This window comes from Grampus griseus, assembly GCF_964374135.1.
Source record: "Grampus griseus genome assembly, chromosome: 10".
Taxonomy (NCBI): domain Eukaryota; kingdom Metazoa; phylum Chordata; class Mammalia; order Artiodactyla; family Delphinidae; genus Grampus; species Grampus griseus.
The window spans coordinates 34,267,292-34,276,657 of record NC_139004.1 but is presented as its reverse complement, the minus strand read 5'-3'; the positions used below and the strand labels follow the sequence as shown (position 1 = coordinate 34,276,657).

Here is a 9,366-nt window from a genome sequence, read left to right as displayed (position 1 = left end):
GGCACTTAGTGTCCCCTGAAGGTACTGGGTCGAAGGAGAAGTCTCCCCACCCACCCCCAGCACCTGACCTCCCAGCCGGCTCAGACCAGGGGAGGAGTGAGGAGCAACCCACCCACCTCCTAGGTCACCACTTCTGCCTCCTTGACCCTTACATGTTTGCAAAACAGAGGGAGCCCTGAGAAGGCTCCTCGCCAGCGTTGGAAACAGCTACCCTCATTGTCTGCCTCGCCCTGCCGGCTGCGCTCTCCCTTCCTCCCTCCCCTGCTCTCTGTCTGAAAGTGTGAAAATTACAAATCCCAAGGAACTGCAATCAGAACTCTACCTAGGGAAAATTCAGAGTATCCTTGCCATAAATATCCCGCTCCAAGACGCCTGACGTCAGAGCGGGGCGGGCGGGCGCGGGGCCGGCCCAGGGGGAGCGGCGAGGTTTCGGTCGGAAGACTGCGAACTCAGTTCAGCGCGGAGCCGGCGCGGCGGGCGGCGGGCGCGCAGCCGGGCGCGGGGCTGCGGGAGCGGCGGACGCGCCATGGGCGCCCCGCGGTAAGTGCGGCCGTCCGTCTCTCCTCCCTGCTTCGCGTCCGGGGGCGGGGAGACCGCGGGAGACTTTCCGGGGCACTACCCCACTTCTCTCCCCCTCTACTTTCTTTCCAACGCTGCAAGGGGATTGGAAAGGCAGCGGCTCCACGGGCTGCCTGTTTTGTTTCTCCAAAGTGCTTGCGGGAGCCGCCGAGGATACTTGAGTGGGGCTCCCCGGGCCTGCGTGCGTGTCTGCGCCGATGGGTGTGATTTGCGTGTCTGTCTGGATGGGCACATCTGGACACAGGAAATGTCTTTGGAAAACTTAAAAAAAAAAGTTTGTGGCTTTGAAATCTGATTCCTTGTTGTCACAAGTGGACGGACATAGCCGGTGCCCCCCAAACGGACAACTTTTTGGTGGCGGCTTTTCCCGGTTCCTTCGGGTGATTTAACTCTTCAAAGCCCCCGGCTCCCGCTTGCAAGCCTGGCTCCTGGCCAGCAGGCTGGGCAGAGGGAGCGAGGAGGTTCTTGCTCTCAGAAGCAGTGGGACTTGGGAGAGGGAAGGAGCATCCCAGGAAAGGGCTCCTGAGTGGGGAATCCCAGCACCTGCGACTGCTGCCCATCCATCCGCCTGCTGCGGCCCTGACAGCGCCAGGCACTGCAGCTGTGACTTAACCGCGAAGGAAGGATCTGGTCTGGAGACAGGTAATTGCAAAGGGAAGGAGGAGGAGGTGGTGGCCAGGACCGAGGCTCCGTGTCCAGCCCTGCCGGAGAGCGGAATGGACGTGTCTGCCACATGTGCCCACGGTGGGGGCCGTTGAGGGTTTTCTGGGAGCGCCCTGGTGCCCCAAACAAGATGCAAGCTCGTAACATAAAGAAACATGTCTGAGCTGTGGGGTGGAGGAAGGGGAGTGGTGGGGGAGAGGGAGAGAGATTTTTATCAAAATTGAACACAGATTTTTGAGGTCTGGGCTTGATTTAACTCTTCTCTCTCTGCCTTGGCCACTTTTCCACAGTCCTGTGGTGGATTTGCAAAGTTCCTGGGAAGGTGGGAAGGAAAAAACAAAAAAAAAATCACACCTCTCCAGGAAAGAGGCCCTGGAGATTTTCCTTCAAGCCTACGAGGGAAAGAGAGCAACTTCCCATCTTTAAATAGTTTCAAGTTTTGAGTTGCTCCCCGCCTTTCCGAGTTTGGTGTCAGTTTCTTGGATTTCTCTGAAAAGTTGGCAGAAGGAGGGAATGGATTTCCCCTAGGTCGTAGAGGGGGAATTGTGCCCTACTGAGTGTAGGCGGACGCGGGGCTGTATGGATCCAGCAGCCCTGGGTTGCCCAGTGCACGCACTGGATGTCAGTAGTTGTTCCACAAAGAGAGCCCTTTCAGCTTCATCCCGCGTCTCTGGTTTTGTATTTTGCAGCAGAACCAACCTACAATGTTTGGGTGGGGGGAAGATTACTGGACTCTCCCTGTGTCCTAGAAGAAAGGAGAGAATAACAATAGAGGGACAGGGAGGAAATCTGGATACAGAAAGGACCCACAGGAAGTCGAAGATTTGGGAAGGATTTTAGAAATTATACAAATTGACCCCTAGGGAAGAGCTATAAAAGACTGAGCAGACAGCAATGTCAGCTATAGACTCCTTTAACTTCAGGAGTATGTCTTCAACTTGAGTGCAGAGAAGAAGAAGGAGATCGCGCTAAGGGCCGTGTAAACAAAAGTGCGTGTGCATGGGTAGTGGGGTACCCGCGAGATGCACGTGTAGGCGCTTGTTTCTGTATTGGTGACTGCGTGGGGGTGGTCGTGGCCTCAGGCCTGGAAGTGTAAACGGGCCATTTCTCAGTTGCTCTGGGAGCTGCATCGACCCCCATCTCTCCCTTTTTTAGAAAACAACAACAACAACTGTGCTGTGATTGTCGTGTTCCCTGGTAGTTGCACGCTGCGGCTCCTAACTCCTAGCTGAGTTTACAGAGCTTTTCGTCCAGACCCTCCGATGCGGAGGGAATACTCGTGCCCCCATCAGGACAAAAAGAGGAGAGAAACTTCTCCTGGGCCTTAGTACTGAGAAGAGAGTCAGGAGTTCAGGAAGGGGGAGGGTGTGAGGGGGGTGACCAGTAGAAAGGCCGGTGGAGGTGGAGGTTTTTAGTTTTGGTGAGTGTAGGGGAGGTTGAAAGACGACTGCTTTCTGTGGGAAAATGTCCCCTCCCCAGTCTTCTTTCCCAACCCCCGTCCCCAAAGTGTTCTGACACAAAACAGGTTAAACTTTTGCCATTACTGAAGAGCCCTGGATCCAGAGGTAAAGAAGAGGGTGGGGCGAAGCATAGGCGGTCAGGAGGGTGCAAAGATCGTCAGTAGGCCCAGGCTGGCGTCTTTCTTACAGTGCAGCTGATGGAAGTAATGATTTAAATATTCCCACCATTTGCAGATAGAAGGCTGAGTACCCAGGGGTGGAGGGGACCCATCTGGGAATCTAGGGTGGTCACTTGTCCCAGCACAGGACGCCTCGGGGACAGCTGAGGGTGAGATCTGGGCTCTCAACTCTTTCATCACCCTCTCTGGAGGGTCAGTGGAATCCTGACCCTTTTGAGTTTGCTCCGGGGAACATTTCACCAACTTCAGACCAGGGACGGATTCTCAGGCCGCTGACTCTTGGGCTGATATGGAAGCCTGCTCACTGGCCCTTCTATCAGCCCAAGTTTCTGGCCCACGCTTGGGTCATCTCTGAGATCAGAATGCGTAGGGTGCATTCTCAGGCTCTCCAGAAGGCCCAAGGGGCAGAGGCACCTGACAGAAAGAACCACTTGGGGGATGTCCTTGGCTTTGACAGCAGATGGCCCTCTGAACATCCACAGCCAGAGTCTCTGTGTTCAGGGACTCTGTGTCATTCAGCTCTGCATTTCACATGCAGCCTGGACCACAGGAAGAGTACAGACATCAGAGCAGTCTGCCCCGGGAGAGAGCTAGTAACCTGGGATACGTTACTTATTCTGTCTGAGCTTAAGCCGCCGTTGATATTTACCTCACGAGGTTGTCACACACATGATATTTATGCAAAGGGACTAAAACAGAGCTAGGAATGTCGTAGACCCTTCATAAAGGGAATCCCATAATTTTATTTTCCAGTTTTTTAGCCATCAGGAGCCCGTGTGGTTTGGAAAGGACCTCTTGCCAGATCTGGCTACGTATTTTCCATTATTGAAGGCCGTTGGGTGGAGTTTCTAGGGCTCAGGTCACCCTTACTTCCTCCCTCTAGAAACATCAGCTAGTGGGGATTATCCGGGAGCGTGGCCGGTTCGTTAACCTGAGGGGCGGGAGAGGGCACGAGGCATCCTGGATATCTGGTCTGGAAACCACTCCTGTGTTTGAGCTCTTGGGAGGGAAGAGGGCAGCAGAGCCAGTTGTATGTGTGTGGCTGGGGGCAGTGGGTGGGAAGGTGGGAGGGGGACAGGAAGATCAAGGACCAATGGAGTCTTGAAGGACAGGCCCGAGGTCAGAGGAAGTCACTGCTCCTCAAGCGTGCTCAGGTCAGAGTGAGAGGGGAGAATCTGATGGGTTGTAAAACTGGAAGCTTTCGCCATCTGTAAACATCTTGGTGGGCAGGGGCTGGGGAGGCTTCCCCCTCCCACATCGACACGCTGTCTGGTGGTGTGGCGTGGCTGGTCCAAAGGACAGAAAGAGCATCTGATGTGGAGAGAGCAGCTGCAGGTTCTCTTGGCCCATCTCAGAGCTTCTAAGTTATCCTTCAAGTTGACATTTAAGACTTTGAAGATCGCATTTGTTTCTGCTTTGTCCAAACTCTCTCTTTAACCATGGCCTGGGATGACTTTGCAGCTTTTAAGAGGCTCAGCCAGTGGCCAGCTTCTCTTGAGATGGCCCAGATTGGGGGTCGGTGAATTCCTCACTCCTGGCACCATCTGTTTCTCCAGACTCACTCCTCACATTTTTTCTGGTTTGTTTGTTTTCTTGTTTCATTATGAGGTTTTAAAACTGCACCATCCAAATGCTGTGCAGTGAGGAAATGCCTTTTCTTTCGACCCATGGTCGATCATCAGGCTAGTGCTGGGTGAGACTTGTCAGACTATGGGCATTAGCAGGTGTGTGGAGTTCTTTCTGGGCCTCCCCCTCAAAAGAAAAGAAAAGAAAAGAAAGAAACCTGGGAAAAAGAAACTCGAGGGAGTTCGGTAGCTCTTTGAATCCTGGCTGAAGAGGAGCTAAATTATTTGTAGGATGCCCCACGGGTCTGTGCAAAGAGCTTCAGAATCAACAAGACCCAGGTTTGAGTTCCGGAACCGTCGGGTCACAAGCTGTTCAGCCTCTGAGTCTTCTTCATCTGTCAGATGAGAACGAGAGGTGTTCTCACATCCCAGGGTTGTTCTGAAGATGAAATGGAATAATATATGGGAAGAACCTAGCACACTGATCAGTGCTCAACAAAATGGTAATGTCCTTCCCTTTTTAGTTCTAAGCCCATGAAAGTACATGGGTTTGGACATTTGTCCATGAGTCAGAGTAAATAAGCCACTTATTCAAGGCTTCACAACAGTGCTTAAAGCTCAGCTATCCCTGCCTGGAGATGGAGACCTTCACTATAAAAGTGGGGCACGGATCTGCGCTCCCCATGCCAGACAAATGGCAGTCCCATGCGATGCTCTACTAGAACAAAGGAAAGACCACCAGGTCACTTACCCATAAACCTGGGCTATTAGTGAGTTACGCATAGAGCTTGCTTTAGAAATCCCAAACACTGTCTTGGTCCAAAGAATTGAGGTCAAAACAGAGGAGGGAAACCACTGAGGTAGGACCCAGCATTAAAACTGAAAAATAATGGCACGATGACAATAATACCTGACCTTTGTATAGCAGCCTGCAGGTTGAAAAGCACGTGGCCTCATTTCATCCTCATAACAATCCTATGAGATGCGTGTTATCCACATTTTACAGCTCAAACCGGGGGCTTAAAAGACTTACCCTCCCAGGGAGATCAGCTTGGTGCTTTGTGACCACCTAGAGGGGTGGGATAGGGAGGGTGGGAGGGAGACGCAAGAGGGAGGGGATATGGGGATATATGTATAGGTATAGCTGATTCACTTTGCTATACAGCAGAAACTAACACCACATTGTAAAGCAATTATACTCCAATAAAGATGTTAAAAAAAATCTTCACCTTTCAAAAATAAAAAAAAAAGACTTCCCCTATTTCACACAGTAAGTGGAAGAAACAGGAGGTAAGCAGCTACCCAAGCAGTGTCTCAACCCCTCACCTGGGAAGCTTGTAAAATTATCAGTACCTGGACCCCCACCCCCACCCCAGACCAATTAAATTAGAATCTCTAGGGCTGGGGGCCCAGGCACTGATTGTTCTACAAGTGCCCCAGGTGATGTGAAGGGTAAGTTGAGAGCCACGGTCTAAGGGAATCGTGAAGAGGACCAAGGTGAGGAAGCAGGGTATCGAGCTCAGGTGAAACAAACAACCAAATCATTGCTAGGATTTAAGCTCCATGAGGGTGGAGACTTGCGTGGTTCTCTCTCTACCCAGAACCTAGAACGTGCTGAGCGTAGTAAGGTAGACACTCGGTGAACGCTGGCTGAATGAATGAACAAACCACTCTAGATGGGGAGCCGACAATTTCGCAGCCAAGTCCAGCCTGTCGCCTTGTCATGTAAGTAAACAAGCCTTGTATGTTATTGGCATGTAGCCATGGCGTTTCTTTATGTGTTGTCCATGGCTGCTTTCATGTGAAAAGGGTGCAGTTGAGTGTTGAAACAGAGGCTGTGTAGTTCACAGAGCTGAAAATATTTACTGTCTGGCCCTTTAACAGAAAAAGTTTGATGACTCCTGCCCTGGTTCTCAGAGTGACCAGAGCAAGGGTAGCGTACGGAGGACTGTTACAGCCTGGGGGTCAAGCATACGGATTCCAGAATCCGACAGACGTGTGTTTGAACCCTGTCTCTGCCGCTTACCTGTTGTAAGACCTTGCATATTATTTCACCTCTCTGAGCCTCAGTTTTCTCATCTGAAAAATGGGGAGGATAATAAGTAATACCGACCTCAGGATGGTTGCGAAGATTGCCAGCCCCTGGCCTAGAGTAAGCATTCAACAGACGGTAGCTAACCCACCTGTGATGGCTGTGGTTGTAGTTCCTGGCAACTACCCAGTCTGAAGGAAAACTAAAGTCAGAATCGAATCTAAATCTGGTGTCACGAACAGAATGAAGGATGCGGCAGGAAAAATAATCAGTCGGTAAGTTGGTGGGAGGGAGAAGGATTGACGTGAGGCTTTCGAGGTAAAGGGGGTCTTTTTAAGACGACACAGGTCAGGCCCCCCGACGTGTGAGTGAGGTGCTGTTTGGCTGACAGCTGTGTCAGCCAGTGACGCCCAGCATCCCTCAAGGGTTAACTTAGGCTTTATTGCACTGAGTCTAGTCACAAGCATGTCCCACCTCTATGCCCTTGTTTGTAGTTCGTTCTACGTGAAAGGCCCTCCCCCAGTCCTCATATTCCTGGGCTACTTGTCCTGCCAGGCTTGCTCAGGGGGCCCCTTTGCTCCCAAGCTCCCTTAGCAAGCCTCCCCGCCCCCCCCCAGTCACCCCTCCTCCTCCCTCCCACAAACTTAAACTGCAGCTCTGACGTAACATCTAACGCGCTGCGTCACAGTCAAGGCAGGATGGAGTCTCTGTCTTCTGAACGTTTGGAGCGCATTAAAGCCAAATTGCATTGTAGAAGCCACACCTGGTAGCCAAACAGTGTCCATTAAACCCTTGGTTCAACTCAGTGACAGCTGAGTTAACTCTTGGGGAATCCATCTGGGACTTGCCCAGGAGCAAATCCCCATAGCCAGCCAGATAGAGAAGAGTGGTCCAGTTTATAGACTCCATGGGTCCTTTGTGTCCTCATCCCTCTGCGCTACGGTGGCTCCTGCCCTCTGGAACACCTCTCCTAAGGAGTAGCCAGGGACAGGGAAAGAGGGAAGAAACCTAAAACCGACTCTTTGACTTCTTGTCAGCAGATGTGGTGAGCAGTTGGGTTTTGGCTTCTCTGGGCTTTTCATGTCTATGTGCCAAAATAATTGCGAGTTGGCTTGGTGTGGTCAGCTTTCATTAGCACGGTAACAGAGCGAGGCATGGTCACAGATAATAGCAAACAGCAGATAATTCACAGCATTTCCATCCAGATACATAATTCGGTGTTGTATAATTTTTATGGATTTTAGTGGCAGATTTATGTTGGTGGCAAATATATATTGTATATGGAATAATATTAAAATTGTTATTTTCTAATGATTAAGGAGAAGGCAGAGAAGAATCTCAGCCTTAAATTAAATATTCCCTTTGAGCAATCCCAGACGGACAATTAGGAACTGATTTCTAAAGGGGAGGGAAGAGAGGGAATGAAATAGTATTTTTATAGAGCTCCCCGCTATGCACATGGCACTGTGTCGATAATTTTTAAAAATAATTTTTAAAAATGTATTCTTTATTTGATTTTTCAAAATTATAACAGTAATTCTCGCTTGCTTAAACACATGAATCAATATCATGCAGAGATACAGAAAGACAAGTGGAAAACGAATAGCATCTCCACACCCTGGGAATTAATGTTTAGAGTCTAGAGTTAATCATTCCCTATCTTTTCCTTTGTTCATACAAATACTACAGGTGTGTATACATGTATGGTGGAGTCTTGTCTGAGTGTTTTTCACCGAGATGGACTCTGTGTATATTACTCTGCAGTATACTTCTCTTCCCTTTGACCATTTATCAAGGTTGTCCCTACGATGGATGGAACTCTATTTTTTTCTGATTTCTTTATGCCTAGACACACACAGCTCTATGTATCAGTATTTGAGGTCATGCCATTCTTGTAGCGAGGTTCAATTTTTTTTTATCAGTCAGTTGTTAAACGTGGTTTCATCCTGGGTGATCACCGGTTTGGGTCCCTGAGTCTGACATACCAAGCATCCGTCACCCAGGAGAGCTGAGTGGTGGATGTACCTAGTCTGTGACCATCCTGGCTGTGGCTGCATGCTGTGTGTGGCCCTTGTTTGTCCCCTAGGGAAGCTGTTGAGCGTCAGGCCCTGTGGCTGCCCCCTCCTTCTCATCTGATTCAGTCTTCCCTCCTTGGGTCTCCTCAGTCGCTGCCTATGTAGGAAGAGCAGCAGGAAACACCAAAGATGCATACGTTGGACTGGAGAACAGTGTTGATGGAGCAAGTCAGGCAGTGCGGGGTAGTGGTCGGGTGTGTGGACCCTGCGCTCAGATCAGCGCACTGCACCCCCCGACCCCGCAGGACTGAGTCCCAGCGGCAGGCAGTGCTGGCAGTGGCCAGCCCTCTTTGGAATTGCCTTCGCCGAAGAGAACCGCCCCAGCGGCAGTCTCTCTACAGGGTCACCTGCATTCAGTGACCAGTGGGGCCCCTCTGCCCCAATGTGGGGAAATTCTAAAGGGCATCCCAGCTTCAGGGCTCCCCAGGGGGCCGGCTGAGGCCTTCCCTGAGGCCGTCTGGCAGCTGTACTTCTCCCTCTGCCCAGTGCTACCTCCTACCCGAACCTCCCACCCATGAGCGACTGATTCCAAGAACCCTTCCTACCTGCCCAAGAAGTTTTACTTATTTTCCGTGAAATTGTTTTGGAAGAATCCGTTGTTTTCCAGATACTTGGTGGTGGCTATGTCAGAATATGAAAAAGTGCGTTTTTTCCTTGTGCTCTATTTTGTGTGTTTTCTATGTGCGATCCCGCTGAGTTCTCTACAGATAGAGTTGTTCCTAACTGGGAAGGCTGAACAGATATGTTGATTTTATTGCCAAATTTGTATTTGCCCCTGCTCCCTCCCCCAAACCCCCAATGCCAGGCTGAGAG

General features: G+C 50.7%; 1 protein-coding gene across 1 annotated transcript in view; it reads left to right on the top strand.

The window, feature by feature from the left end:
* The first annotated feature begins 1,081 nt into the window (after positions 1–1,081).
* The window catches only part of DAAM2 (dishevelled associated activator of morphogenesis 2), a 111,081-nt gene continuing 102,796 nt past the window's right edge, over positions 1,082–9,366 (top strand). Inside the window, exon 1 of the mRNA XM_082664848.1 lies at positions 1,082–1,221. The gene's annotated coding sequence lies outside the window, so the exon portion shown is untranslated. The remainder of the gene's footprint in view (positions 1,222–9,366) is intronic.